Consider the following 14,169-nt stretch of genomic DNA (forward strand, 5'->3'; position numbering starts at 1 on the left):
GTTTGCCAAACTTTCCTGGGTATTTCAGGAAGCCCATGTCAAGCTACCTCCGACAATAAAAGGGAAAGAATTCACCTTGACTTCATTTGGAATGAAAACAAGTACTTTTACTTTTACAGTCTGGATTGCAGCCAAGCAAAGCTGGAACTGAGACAAAATATAGCTAACATATCATATCCCCCCAATTGTCCCTCCTCCTCCAGGAGGTCAGGCTGGTCTGGTCCAATGCCAACTCCTTCACGGCCCCTCGTGGTAATCTTCTTCCACAGGTCTCTGGATGTCAGTCAACTTAGGAATGCAGTGTCGGTTAGAAAAGCGCGCGCTGATAAAACACAGTAGTTAATTATCCCTCCCCCTGTTATGTCAGCCGACACCCTTAATAGGCTCCTTTCCTTCACCCTGGACGGAGGTATGATACATCTCATTTCCTTAACAGTTTATAATACAGAAATAAACAGTATCTTGTCAAGGTAGACAAGAACTCCTTTGAATAAATGCTGATGGAGTATTTCATTTATTAGTTGCATAAAAACTGCGGGCGCCCCCTGCAGTCCAAATGGCAGTACTCGAAACTGGAAACATCCTAGTGGACAGTTGAAAGCGGTTTTCCATTCATCCCCCTCTTTTATACGAACTCTGTAGTAGGCTTCTCGCAGGTCCAGTTTGGTGAAAAATTTTCCTTTCGCTAAATGTGCTAACATATCTTTCATGAGTGGCATGGGATATATGTTTTCGCGACACCGCTTAGGTTCCTATAGTCAACTATAAGACGAAAGGAGCCATCTTTCTTTTCCGAACATCACTGGCGCCGCCACACGAGGCCTAGCCGGTTGGATAAAGCCCGCTCTAGGTTTTTGTCTATGAATTTACGTAGCTCTCCCAATTCCTTTTGGGTCATGGGATAAGCTTTTGGCTTTGGAAGCTTTACCCCCGGAAGGATGTCTATGGCACAGTCAATAGGCCTATGGGGAGGAAGTACGTCTGATGCTTTCTCACTAAAGACTTCTCGCAAGTCCCAGTATTCCTTGGGTATTCTCTCTTCCCCGTCTATCCGCTCAATCATTGCCCCTAACTTATCCTGGTGCAAGGTCACGGTAGGTCCTTCTTGGGTTTCCCTTTTCCCTTTTAAGGTTTTGGAACGGAAACGAGGGACTCTGCTCTCCAGTTAATATGGGGTTCCATTTCCAACCATGACAAGCCTAACAACAGGGGTTGGTCCATTCCTGGGGCTACTATGAAGTTCAGAATTTCGGTGGTCTCCTATTATCATTTCTATGGGTTCCGTTCTGAAATGGGCGGGCCCTCCCCTGCCACAGAGCCATCTAACTGGGCAAACGCTATGGGCCTACTTAAGGTTCTCAACCTTAGTTCCATTTTTCTACTAGTTCGGGACTGACCATACATCTAGTGCATCCAGAATCGAGTAGTGCTAGCAGTTCCCCTTATTACCCGAAGAGGGTACATGTAGATTAACTGGAATGTCCAAGGGCCCCGTGCCCAACTCACCAGAAGGTCTTCATCGGACTCTGACGTGGTTTTGCTGTCGTCAGTATCGGCCGACACTTCGCCATCCTCCTTGATGGGCGTGCCCTTCTTGGCAACGCCTCCCCACTTTTGCTGGTTTCGCGCCTTAGCCGCTGGCTTCACTGGTTCCTTTTCACCACCAGAGGTCGCGCTTGGTATCAACTTAACTCTACAGTCGGCTGCTCGGTGGCCTTCTTTCCACATCTGTAGCACGAGACGAACGTGGTCTTCCTCCCTCCAATCTAGGGACGTCCCTATAGGTTCCTTCTGGAAAACGGCCAAGGGATGGCCTCCAATGCGCTGCCTTCTGCCGCGGTCCTTCACTAACTCGATTTCCATCTCTGCTGCCAGGGTGTACCAGCCATACAGCGTAGTTGGAGAGGCTCGTGCTCGACACAGTTCATAGAGATCTCCATTCAGACCATCTTTGAAAATGTCTACAAGGGTCACCTCCGACCACCTTCTCATCAAGGGAACTAAATCACTGAACTCCTGGTTATAATCAGCCACCGCCTCCTCCCTTGCCTGATGGTTTTCATCCGACCTTTGGCCTTTGCTCTGCCAGGGGGTCCTCAAACCTCCTCCTCAGTGCAGTCATAAAATGCTCGTAGTTTTGCAGTAAAGGGGAGTGGTTTGTATGTAACGACACATACCACGCAGCTGCTCTTCCGGTCAAATTATGAGTCACAGCTCTCACTTGTGCTGCCTGTGACCAATAATCTTCCCCCCAGTCTATCATGTGGTCATTCACTTTCGCCAGGAACAGTCCCAACTCCTTCGCATTTCCATCAAATTTCTCTGATAGGGGGAATTTTGGCTTTTTCCTTCCCCTCGCGACCTTGCTTGGTCAGCAGGTGGCGCCTGCCCTCATCCAATTCAGCTTCCTCTGGGAGAGATTTTCCAGCCCTGGCTCTTCAGAAATCTCACCACCCTGGAATCACCTTAGCTGGCCCCTTTGTATTCTCTTCCTCCTCTTCTCCCTCCCACCTGGAGGACCGAATAGGGGATTCATACCTTTGACGAGCTGTTTGTCTTTCTTTCACCTCACGGAAAAGACGAAATGCTTGCTCCAACTGGCGGTTGTCTGTTAACTCTCTCTCTTCCTGCCAATCCGAAAGTCTCACCGTGCCCTTTTTCCTCTTTGTTACTCCAGACTGAAACTTTTCGGCACTTGGCTTCCACTTCTCCTCTTCCAGCTTAATTGCTCATTCCACCGATCTCTGCAATTTTCCAGCTCAGGGTTAAAAGTGTCAGCAAAAATTCCTCTGGACGCCTCCCCCAGCTCAGCCGGCAGCAGGCCTTCCATCACATTTGGGTTTTCTCCCCCCCCGGTATTGCAATTGCAATCCTGGTTGGTAGACATGATGTGAGTTCCAGCTTAATGTCAAGCTACCTCCGACAATAAAAAGGAAAGAATTCACCTTGACTTCATTTGGAATGAAAACAAGTACTTTTACTTTTACAGTCTTGATAGCAGCCAAGCAAAGCTGGAACTGAGACAAAATATGGCTAACATATCATATCCCCCCAATTGTCCCTCCTCCTCCAGGAGGTCAGGCTGGTCTGGTCCAATGCCAACTCCTTCACGGCCCCTCGTGGTAATCTTCTTCCACAGGTCTCTGGATGTCAGTCAACTTAGGAATGCAGTGTCGGTTAGAAAAGCGCGCGCTGATAAAACACAGTAGTTAATTATCCCTCCCCCTGTTATGTCAGCCGACACCCTTAATAGGCTCCTTTCCTTCACCCTGGACGGAGGTATGATACATCTCATTTCCTTAACAGTTTATAATACAGAAATAAACAGTTTACATTCTATCTACTGATATAATCATTCAAAAGCATATGAAGACTGGAGTGGAGGCTGACAGCCCAAAGTATTTTGTTAGGAGTTTCAAGAAACTTAGAGGACTGATTTTTTAAACAGAAGGGAGAATTCAGAGCTCAACAGTGATATTAAAATTAGTCCAGAATCCACTTATTTCGGGAGGTAGTTCTTCCTACTTATCCTTCCCTCTTTTTCAAAAAAATAATAATAATAATATTAATGGTAGATATACCCTTAACTTTGCATTTTATTTTTCATCTCCACTCAAACAGCAGCTCCCACTTAAGTGGAAATTTATGCAAATAATTGTTTGTCGGAATCAATCATAATTACACATATTACAGGCTGCAGCTGTTTCTAATTGTGGTTTTTCCCAAGGTTTCCCCCTCCTACCTTCCACCTTTATGCACATAAAATCTATTCTGATGGAAATGGCTTGAAAGTTTTTTTTTGTTTTTTTAATTCTCCTGCAGTCAACCAAAATGGTAGCTTAGCTGCCGATTGTTGTTGAAAAAGCCTTGGGAAACAACAATAACAACCGAAAACAGAACGTTCCTAATGTTTTAGCTCATTAAAGCAACTGCATGAAAAATGAACTTCATTTAACCAGTGGATCGTAACAATTCCACTTCTTTATGTCCTCGTAAATAAGATAATTGTTACCTTGATGATGTGAACCGGTGATAGATAAATTAGAATAGGATTTAAAAATAGCCTTCCATTTTTTTTCAAAATCGTATTTTTTATCTGCCGAATTCTCCAAATTTTTCCAGAGAAAGGGGGGGAAAATTGTCTATTTCTCAAAGACAGGATCTACATCTGAGTGAAAAGTGGCAAAGGGGTGAGAATTTGTTTAAGTCACTTTTCTGGGGTTTTAATAGCAACGTTAGATTATTGTCCAATGAAAGACAAGACACCCTTGAAAAATCTCCCCCTGGGAACACCTGCCACCGTGATAACATATTCATAATAACAATAACACAATGAGGCAATAGGAGTAGACTGCATATTTTTTTTCCTTCCTTTCTTCTCAAAATACAACATGGACAATTAGAGGTAGGACACAGATGCTTGCAAGTATTTTATTTATTTATTTATTTATTATATTTGTATAATAAATAATTCTCCCGAAGGACTCAGGGCGGTTCACAGCCAGTAAAAAAGACAAAATACATACAATACAAATTAAAAACTATTTTAAAAACTGATTCAATAATGGCCTAAAAATTTTAAATACAACTTAAAACCCCGTTTAAAACCCCTAATTTAAAAACCCTAGATTAAAACTATGTTCAAGCTAGTCCTGCACGTCGAAACAACAGCGACTTCAGCTCGCGGCAGAAGGTCCAGAGGTCGGGGAGTTGACGAAGCCCCGGAGGCAGCTCGTTCCAGAGGAAGTTACTCTCTTCTGCACCGTGAGTTGGGAATGGTGTAACATACTGTAACTCGTTTAGCTAAGGAATACCCTCTCTAACCAATCAATGAAGAGCTAGAATTTTTAAACTACTGTTTCCCTACCACACCCATCCCCAGTTATACATACATCTAACTTGTATTTCAGTTGTGCAGAAAACTCTACAGTTGTGTTTATGACATATGATTATATGTCACACAGAGCCAGTGGTGGGATTCAAATAATTTAACAACCAGTTCTTTGCCCAAATGACCGGCTGGGTGGGCGTGGCCATGGTGGGCGCGGCCAGGGGGTATGATAGGCAGCACTCGGCCTCCTGCACCTCCCTGGGAGCAAAAACAGGCCACGGGGGGGATTGTGTGCCCCCCGTGCCTCATTTTGGGCCTAGTAGGCCTCCCTGCAGCCTCCTGGGAGCAAAAATGGGCCACAAGGGGGCATGCCGCAACCCCTGCACCCCATTTTGGGCCTAGTAGGCCTCCCTGCACTTACTCTGGGAGCCAAAATAGGGTGCAGGGGGACTCCTGGAAGAGGCGGGGCAGGGAGGGGCAGGGCCAGCCAGCAATTAAACTACTGGTTCACACGAACCGGCCCAAACTGGTTGAATCCCACCACTGCATAGAGGTCTGGGAACCATCTCAAATGCTCTTTTTTCTATGTTTGACCTAATCTCATAAGGAAAAAAAGGGGGGTTTAAAGCTGCTATTGTTCCCTTTCTGAATTCCGACTCCGACATGATCTGTGTTTAACACACAGAATCATCTATTGTAATATCCTTCCTATAAAAGACTACTTCAGCTTCAATCGCAATAATACAAGAGCAACAATAGATTCAAACTTAATGTCAACCGCTTCAAACTTGATTGCAGAAAATACGACTTCTGTAACAGAGTTGTTAACGCTTGGAACTCACTACCTGACTCCATAGTCTCTACTCAAAACCCCAAAATCTTCAACCAAAAACTGTCTACTATTGACCTCACCCCATTCCTAAGAGGACTATAAGGGGCATGCATAAGAGCATAAAGTGCCTACCGTTCCTGTCCTATTGTTCCCTTCATTATATCAAATTAACATAGTTGTTGCATTCTTTTACTGATATATAATTTTTCTCTCATGATGAGTTATTGTTTATGTTGATGATTGTATATACTGTTGTGACAAAATCAAATTAAAAAAAAAAATTAAAAGGTCCACTGTTGCCTCTCTGCTACTATCCCATTTCCTGAACACCTTCAACATTGGCTGATCACCTACTATTTATTTCCTGTGGCTTTAATTCTGGACTGGACCCTTGCGCCACTTTTGCCATGCCGAGTTATAAAGCAAAATCCTAGCTACCCCCCAAGAATATGTATGCTCCTGTTCAGCATTTGAATTTCCCTGAAATGCAACTCAGCATTAACCCAGTTGTAGCTTATTCTGATATGTTTGCTCAGGTGTATAATCACTGCTTAGTGCAATTCCATTTCCCCATTTACTGTGGGATTAAAGAAAATCAATACTATAACATAAAAAAATATATTAACCGCTTATCTAATAAAACACATATTTTAAGAACCCTGTTTCTCATTACATATTTCAAAACATATGTTACTATTAAATATACATTCTAAAGACTTTTCAGTACCTGTTTTGAGCCAAGAGCTCTACCGTCAAATTCAGAGCAGTGTGAAATTTGAAGGTTAATTGTTTAAGTTCCAATATGCATGCAAAGTCAGAATCTGTGGATCATGTCAATCCATGCAAAAATCCATGTACACATGTGTTCCTCGAAGATCCTTTAGATGAAATAGGAAAAGAATAAGAAAGGTTTACTGAACGCAAATAATGTTGTCCAATAGTTTCTCACTATGAGCTATCACATCTTGCAACATGTTTTAGCCACAAATATGGTTTCTTTTATTTTTTAATCAAGTTTTATTTATTTATTTTTCTTTCACACCCACCCACATATTTTATGAACAGAGTATTGTCCATATCATATATTATACAACTTGTCATATCCAAATACATTTTACATAGTGACAATTTCTACCAAAATATTCTTTTCCATATTTTTAATCATATCGTAATATTTTTATGCTTATTATATAAACAACATCTTCTTCCACCCTCAACTTCTAATTTCTCCATTTTTGATCATATATATTCTTTTTTAACTTTCATAATAATTCATTCTTTATCCTGATAGATTTAAATATGTTCAGGATTGCCTTTCTTCCATTTCATCTTTTTTGTTTTACAACAATCTTTCTTCTTTCCTATCTAACCTTCTCTCCTACTCTTATTTCCCTCCCTTTCTTCTATTCCTCTCTCTCCTACTCCTTCTCTACTTCTACTTCCTTTGTCCCTCTCATCCTTTCTTCTTTCCTATCTAACCTTCTCTCCTACTCTTATTTCCCCTCCCTTTCTTCCTCTCCTCTCCTCTTCCCTTTCTTCTATTCCTCTCTCTCCTTCCTCTCTTCTCCCTTCCTTCCATCTCCCTGCTCCTTCTTCCATTCTCTCTCTATTGCTGTAATTTGAATAACAACAGAGTTGGAAGGGACCTTGGAGGTCTTCTAGTCCAACCCCTTGCTCAAACAGGAAACCCTATACTATTTCAAACAAATGATTGTCCAATCTCTTCTTAAAAGCTTCCAGTATTGGAGCATCCACAAGTTCTGGAGACAAGTCATGTATTCATTTTCAGTTCAGTATTTTCCACTATGGGGTCCAGGCAACCTCATTTTTCCTCCATTTATTGAATATATTTCTCAGAATTCCCATCACATTTTTTAATTATTAACAATTTATTTCAACTTATTCCATTTTTACCTTAAAATCTTTTAAATAAATTAACCTTCCACCTCTTACTTTCTTTAATTCCTAATTTCTTATTCCCACATCAATGAATTGTTTTTCTCTTTTACTAGCATTTCAATTTTATATCTCAATTTCAATTATTTTCACATATAAACCATTTTATCTTTCACATTGTATCTGCTGATCTATTTTACATTAAACAATATACTTCTTTTTTGCTTCTTACATACATTTCATTTCATCCTTACATCATTTACTAACATTTCAATTTTGTATCTTAATTTCAATTAATTATTCCCTTTTACAGTAATCTGTATATTTCTTCTAATTTACTTCTTACATACAATTTCTACAACTAATACCATTCCCTTAAATCAACATATTAATGCTTTAATTCCCTTTCTATTATTCATTTTTCTTCCCCTTTTAACCATTTTGTTTTGGTCTCTCCAGAACTCCATTTCTTAATATTTTCCTCCCTTTCTCCCATTCTCTTATTTCCTTTTTTTTCCTTTTTGTATTTAATATTCCTGCATCCTTTCTCTAGTTTTTAAGATTGTTACCCTTTTAATTCTCCTCCTCAATCTTTTCCCATTTCCTTCTCCTCTTTTCTTTTTTGAGAAATATTCCCCCCATCCATTTTTATTTTGTCACTGACAATCCCAGTGTAATCATCTATTTTTTAACTTCAACTATTTTCTTTCCAACGTTATGTTCTTGCTTCTCACTTATATTTTCTTTTTCCTAATTTCTTATTCCCACATCAATGAATTGTTTTTCTCTTTTACTAGCATTTCAATTTTATATCTCAATTTCAATTATTTTCACATATAAACCATTTTATCTTTCACATTGTATCTGCTGATCTATTTTACATTAAACAATATACTTCTTTTTTGCTTCTTACATACATTTCATTTCATCCTTACATCATTTACTAACATTTCAATTTTGTATCTTAATTTCAATTAATTATTCCCTTTTACAGTAATCTGTATATTTCTTCTAATTTACTTCTTACATACAATTTCTACAACTAATACCATTCCCTTAAATCAACATATTAATGCTTTAATTCCCTTTCTACTATTCATTTTTCTTCCCCTTTTAACCATTTTGTTTTGGTCTCTCCAGAAGTCCATTTCTTAATATTTTCCTCCCTTTCTCCCTTTCTCCCATTCTCTTATTTCCTTTTTTTTTCTTTTTGTATTTATTATTCCTGCATCCTTTCTCTAGCTTTTAAGATTGTTACCCTTTTAATTCTCCCCCTCAATCTTTTCCCATTTCCTTCTCCTCTTTTCTTTTTTGAGAAATATTCCCCCCATCCATTTTTATTTTGTCACTGACAATCCCAGTGTAATCATCTATTTTTTTTTATCTTCAACTATTTTCTTTCCAACGTTATATTCTTGCTTCTCACTTATATTTTCTTTTTTCTTTTTTTATATTCTAACCAGTCCTCTGCTTCTTTATTTCTCTTAAACGCTTCTCACACCTTTTGAAACATCTCCTTTAATTCCTCATACTCATGCTCCCAATTTTGCATGTTGTCAATTCAAAGAGAAAAGAGTTTATTATTATTTTAGCTTATGTATAATTCAATTTCAAGTCCATATAATCTCTTTTTCTTTTTTTTTATTTCCAAGTAGCGTCCAATTCAGATATTCATTTAGACTATTCCAGTTTAAGACTTTATTCTTTCTACTTCTTTTTGAAGTCATGCTCCAGCTGTTTAAACAAAAACTCTTTAAAACGTCCCATGATAGTCTGAGTCCTTTGTTTTTTCAGTCTTTAAAACACACTTCTTTCCCACCAGCAGATGTCTCTCTCCAATCCACAAATCCCCAGGCAACAAAGTATCAATTGTAAATCCACAAAGACAGTGCTTTCTCTCCTTCTATTAACTCCTTTTATTGTTAAAGAATGCTTTCCCTCGGTTTTCTTTTTCTTATATTGTTTTTAATTCCCTCCAAATCCAATTTTAAATCCAGGTAGAAAGTTTTCCTTTAAGGGCTTTAGTTTTTTTAAGTTCCTCTTTGTTCCCCCCCCCCATTCACTTTGAATAGCACAAAAGTGCCTACCCTTCCTGTCCTATTGTTCCCTTTATCATATCAATTTGATATAGCTATATTTGATATAGCTGATGCATATTTTTTACATATATGTATATATTTTCTTCAAAATATGTTGTTCTATCTATGACAATTGTTTGTGCATACTGTTGTGACAAAAAGAAATAAAAAAATAAAATAAAAAAAGTGCCAATTAGCTGGTTATTTCAGGTTGGGACCTCTTTTAAGCCTTTAGAAAGTTTTTTTTTCTTACCTGTGAGTTGGCCAATCACTCACCCGGTAACAATCACCGCTCCTGCACAAATCTTAGTCTAGTTGCCCCAGCAGTCGTTTCAATGGCCCCCACCCCTGTTGCTGGATCAAAGAGCTGCCTCCGACCATTCGAGGAACTTGCCTGTTCCTCTTGGTCTTAAGAGGCACCTCTCTTTCTTCCCCATCCCTCCAAGACAGTTCCAATCCGAAGATCCCCCAGTAGCGGTTTGTCTGGCTGGATTTTCACGAAACTCGTCAGAGCTTCGCTATTTTCCAGCCAGTATCACCGCAACACTTCCAGTTCTTCTTCACAAATAAGGTTTCTATGAGCATCCACTAGGTGTTGTTTTTTTTTAGCATAGTTGGTCAATTGTTCATAATGCACAGTTGTCATGGTATGTAGCAATAGTAATAAGATTTAGGCTTATATACCATCCCTAAGCTTTTTACCCTCTGTGCAGTTTACAATGCCAGCATATTGCTCCCAACAACCTGTGTCCACATTTTACTGACCCCTGGAAAGATGGAAGGTTGAGTCAACCTTGAGCCCCTCCAGAATTGAACTCCAGGCTGTGGGCAGAGCTTGCCTGCAATACTGCACTTTAACCACTGCACCACCAGGACTACGTAGTTCTTCAGTCTTCAGTCACATCATCCTGTTTTGTGATAGTGTAAATATGGTAAGAAAGTCATGCTACTTTCACCCCTTATTCCATCTCAGAATAGAACTGGTAGACTTGAGAGCAATATTCTTGGGGCACTGTTCCTGAGGCCATTAGAAACATTTATTTCTCTTTTGGAATAATGAAACTAAACTGCTGATCTTAAAGGAAGAAATTCAACACTGAATTCTCCTGCCTCCAAACTCTCAAAACTGGTTCTTTCAAAAATAACATGCTAGAGATTGGCCCATGAAGAAAACAAGAGCTTTCTGAATCCAGTGGATCCTACACTAAACCAATAGTCCCCATTTCTCTTCTGCGATGCAAAGTAATATTTTAAACAGCTGCTTTGGGGGGCTTCTTTTTTCAAAATTTTCCTTTCAAAAGTTTTACAGAGAACATAAAAACCAACACAAACTAATACAAAGTGGAAAAGAAGGTCATAATAACAAAGTGTAGATTTTCTAAAAGCATGATGGGTGATGTGATAATTTCAGAGTTTAATTTGCCAGCATTTCACTATTGTAGGATCCAATAATTTGCTGTTTTATGGAGTTTCCTAAAACTATTTGTAATGTGAAGCAAGGATCTTAAACCCAAAACCAAACATTGCTGCTTGCTCTACTGAAGGGCACATCAAATGTGGGGCAAGAAATGTACAAGTATGGAACAAATGTACAAGTATGGCGCGGTACCTGGCTCAACAGTAGTAACTATGAGTGGGATCTTGGAGTCCTTGTGGACAATCACTTCAATAAGAGCCAGCAGTGTGCTGGAGCTGCCGAAAAAGCCAATGCAGTCCTAGGCTGCATTAATAGAGGGAGAGAACCAAGATCATGTGAAGTGTTAATATAACTTCATAATGCCTTGGTAAGACCACACTTGCAATACTGCGTTCAGTTTTGGTTGCCACGATATAAAAAAGATGTTGAGACTCTAGAAAGAGCGCAGAGAAGAGCAAGAAAGATGATTAGGGGACTGAAGCTTAAAATATATGAAGAATGATTGACGGAATCGTCTAGTTTAATGAAACAAAAGGACTGATAACAGTCTTCCAATATCTCAGGGGCTGCCACAAAGAAGAGAGGGTCGACCTATTCTCCAAAGTACCTGGAGGCAGGACAAGAAGTAATAGATGGAAACTAATCGAAGGAGAGATCTAACTGAGAACTAAGGAAGAATTTCCTGATAGTTGGAATAATTAATCAGTGGAACTGCTTGCTTCCAGAAGTTGTGGGTGCCACAACACTGGAGCTTTTTAAGAAGAGATTGGACAATTGTTTATCTGAAACAGCATAGCGTTTCCTGCTTGAGCCAGGGAGTTGGACTAGAAGACCTCTTCCAACTCTATTATCCTGTTAAAAACACCTGGTAGCGTGGAAAAAAAGTGTTTGTTGCCTGGACAGATAAAATTGGTACCTCATTATATGGAGCAGCTGATCTTGCACAACAATATCGTTCCTTGACGATATACATATACAGCTCTGAAAGTCAAATTGTTCAAGCAGAAGAGAGCGTAACAATAAAACTAACTTCATCCTTCGGTTTTAGGAAAAGCAGACGGGCTGCTAAGGGAGCAGGGACAGGCAAGAGACTCCTGAAAATGAATCAGATGTGCCTCGGTATTCCCTCTTCCGCAGTCTTTACAATCCAAGGGAAGCTAGCTGCAGGTGCTTAGGGCTTTAGAAACTGCTGCAGGGACCAGCGACCACGGCATTGGCTCCAGGTTTGCGCCTTCCTTGATCGGGATGCCTTATGCACGGTCACTCATGCGCTGCTACCTCTCGCTTGGATTACTGTAATGCTCTCTACATGGGGCTCCCCTGAAGTGCGCCGGAGGCTTCAGTTAGTCCAGAATGCAGCTGCGCTGGTGATAGAGGAGCTACACGTAGCTCCCATGTAACACCGCCTCCTGCGCAGACTGCACTGGCTGCCTGTGGCCTCCGGGTGCACTTTAAGGTGTTGGTTATGACCTTTAAAGCGCCCATGGCTTAGGACCTGGGTACTTACGGGACCGCCTGCTGTTACCATACGCCTCCCACCGACCCAGACGCCCCACAGAGAGGGACTTCTCAGGGTGCCGCCGCCAAACAATGTCGGCTGGCGGCCCCAGGAAGGGCCTTCTCTGTGGGGGCTCCCACACTCTGGAACGAGCTTCCCCTGGGCTTACGCCAAATTCCTGACCTTCGGACATTTCGTCGCGAACTCAAGACTCACCTTTTTATCCGCGCGGGGCTGGCTTAAATTGGGATTTTAAATTTTAAATTTATTAATTTTAAATGGGGTTTTAGTAGAGTAAATTTTAATCATTGGGCTAATTTAAATAAGTTTTTTAAATTGTATTTTAAATTTGTATATTGTATTGCTGGTTTTTATTATGCCTGTACACCGCCCTGAGTCCTTCGGGAGAAGGGCGGTATAAAAATTAAATAAAATAAATAAATAAATAAATAGTATCGCCGCAACACTTCCAGTTCCTCTTCACAAATAAGGTTTCTATGAGCATCCACTAGGTGGTTTTTTTTTTTTAGCAGAGTTGGTCAATTGTTCATAATGCACAGTTGTCATGGTACGTAGCAATAGTAATAAGATTTAGGCTTATATACCATCCCTAAGCTTTTTACCCTCTGTGCAGTTTACAATGCCAGCATATTGCTCCCAACAACCTGTGTCCACATTTTACTGACCCCTGGAAAGATGGAAGGTTGAGTCAACCTTGAGCCCCTCCAGAATTGAACTCCAGGCTGTGGGCAGAGCTTGCCTGCAATACTGCACTTTAACCACTGCACCACCAGGACTACGTAGTTCTTCAGTCTTCAGTCACATTATCCTGTTTTGTGATAGTGTAAATATGGTAAGAAAGTCATGCTACTTTCACCCCTTATTCCATCTCAGAATAGAACTGGTAGACTTGAGAGCAATATTCTTGGGGCACTGTTCCTGAGGCCATTAGAAACATTTATTTCTCTTTTGGAATAATGAAACTAAACTGCTGATCTTAAAGGAAGAAATTCAACACTGAATTCTCCTGCCTCCAAACTCTCAAAACTGGTTCTTTCAAAAATAACATGCTAGAGATTGGCCCATGAAGAAAACAAGAGCTTTCTGAATCCAGTGGATCCTACACTAAACCAATAGTCCCCATTTCTCTTCTGCGATGCAAAGTAATATTTTAAACAGCTGCTTTGGGGGCTTCTTTTTTCAAAATTTTCCTTTCAAACGTTTTACAGAGAACATAAAAACCAACACAAACTAATACAAAGTGGAAAAGAAGGTCATAATAACAAAGTGTAGATTTTCTAAAAGCATGATGGGTGATGTGATAATTTCAGAGTTTAATTTGCCAGCATTTCACTATTGTAGGATCCAATAATTTGCTGTTTTATGGAGTTTCCTAAAACTATTTGTAATGTGAAGCAAGGATCTTAAACCCAAAACCAAACATTGCTGCTTGCTCTACTGAAGGGCACATCAAATGTGGGGCAAGAAATGTACAAGTATGGCGTGGTACCTGGCTCAACAGTAGTAACTATGAGTGGGATCTTGGAGTCCTTGTGGACAATCACTTCAATAAGAGCCAGCAGTGTGCTGGAGCTGCCGAAAAAGCCAATGCAGTCC

Source organism: Ahaetulla prasina, chromosome 7 (genome assembly GCF_028640845.1).
Source record: "Ahaetulla prasina isolate Xishuangbanna chromosome 7, ASM2864084v1, whole genome shotgun sequence".
Lineage (NCBI taxonomy): Eukaryota > Metazoa > Chordata > Lepidosauria > Squamata > Colubridae > Ahaetulla > Ahaetulla prasina.